This window comes from Phaethon lepturus, unplaced genomic scaffold (genome assembly GCF_000687285.1).
Source record: "Phaethon lepturus isolate BGI_N335 unplaced genomic scaffold, ASM68728v1 scaffold41431, whole genome shotgun sequence".
NCBI lineage: Eukaryota > Metazoa > Chordata > Aves > Phaethontiformes > Phaethontidae > Phaethon > Phaethon lepturus.
In genome coordinates, this window is record NW_010516294.1 from 35,656 (window position 1) to 37,740 (window position 2,085).

Here is a 2,085-nt window from a genome sequence, read left to right on the forward strand (position 1 = left end):
GGGAACATTGTTCTTACAATGTTAAACTAACCGACTTCTATGAAATTGCTACAGCGGGGTATTTCTCAAACCAAATGCCTACTGAGCATGGATTGGGGGGTGGTCACAGTGAGCTGTAGAGTAAAAATTCAAAACTTCAGACTTTTTTCCAGAGATTACAAATTATTAGCTTCTGTATGTTGGGTATTTCCTAATGAGAATGCAACAAGCCTGTGACAGACTTGTTCTTGAAGTTGCATACAGTAATAGCTTATGCAGCAGCTGTGATGTGCCGGGTCACATTGTAACACAAGGTGTGCCTCTGCCTCACCCACATCTTCTAAATATCAGTATGTGCACTTCAACCGCTTGGCTTTGATTTAAGACTGCGTTCACTAGTGAAAATGCTCGGCTGTTGATGCACATCATACTGGAATGCAAACATGTACTTCATAAAGGTATTTAAGCCAACTTGGCCTCCTCATCTCATGCTCCAATTAAAGCTTTTTCCATTCATGCTTAAAGCATGGCAGCATAACTTCTTCAGGAGGTAGTAGAATACTTTCTGCTGTAGATGTCTTACAGTGGATTAGTTTTGTCACACCAGAGGTTACCTTCATTCTAATCTTTAGCTGGAAACTTCATATCCAGTATTTACTGCCTTGTGCACTCTTGGAGATAGATTTTGCATAAAACTTTATGTAGAAATCATGTGGGATGTACTTCATTTTCTGGGACAGGTAGGAGATTAATGAACTCTTTTGAGTCTAAAAAGGGCATTCTACATACAGAATGACATATGCTCTTCCAGGGTTAATTCAGTGGTTGCGGGGGTTGGAGGAGCAAAAACCTTCTCATGGTCTCAGGGCCTTTATCTTGGTGTATAGTAAAGTTAGCTTGTGACAAATGCTTTTTGTCAGCATTTGCAAGATGACAGGATTCTTACGTAGTGGGATAGTAGAGTTACCTTGGAAAGGAGTGGACACAGAAGGTAAGGATAGCTGATACTTGAGCTGGAGAAACAATTTAGTGGGGTGGGCACCTCCACATTGAATAGAGTAGAAATGGGGTTTTTCAGTCTGTTAGAAGAACAGGGCAGAGACTGCAGACAGTTCTCAGGCTGGCAGAGGCCTGCTTGGGAGGTAAGTTTGACTGTCAAGAGTATCAGCTTCAAACATTGTGGGGGCTGAGAAGAGGTTAACAGAGGACTGCTAACATCTTTGAAAGTGTTTCTATGGGTGAGGGATTTGCCCTGTTTTGGACTGCTGTGAAGCCTTGTCCTCATGTGGAAACCCTATGGAACAGTAAATGCCATTGCTTGATTGCAGCATGTTACTTCCAGCAAGCGTTGGGTTTCTCAGGTTTTTTTATTTCAGCAATCCAGAGAAATTAGTACTTCCCTTAATGTTATGCCTGGATGCTTAAAGCAGGCAGGTAAGATTTGCCTGGGAAGTGCATTTGTTGATTTATTTTGTGAATGGCAGAACTATGAAGACCAATTTCCTATGACGTTGTCTGGCCATACTACCAGTTCCCTCAACTTTGTCCTTCTGGCATTTCCTACCCTTGCTCATACCATAGCACCTTCGGTCATCCCTCCATCCATCTCCTCTTCTTATGTCACATGCTGCGTCAGCAGTTAATAGGTTTGTCATAGCTACTGACTTGCTAGGCAAGCCAAATGCAGTACGTTTATGCATGAATGTGATAACAGAAGCAAATTTTATGCAGAGGGCGGAAGTGCTCATTGCATCATGTTTTGGTGATGATGCAAGAAGATACTTCAACTTTCACTATGACGTCAATTCACAAAGCAAAACAGGATGCTCCTTACCAAGCTGCTTAAGTTCCCTGCACAGATGAACCTAGTTCCTTTCTTACAAGCCACTTTGCATTTTCCAGTTTCCTATCCCATACTCTCTACTATAGGTTCACTCTTTAAAAAAAACCTTTCTTCACATGCTTTTCTGATGGCTGTTTGTTGAATTTTGGAAAAGATTGGTTTTATACCTGCCATCTATACTTAGTCTTGTTGCATTCTCCTGAGGTGGTGGGAATACCTGAAAGCCAGACATGAAGTACTATGGCTGACTTCACCAGCCTTTT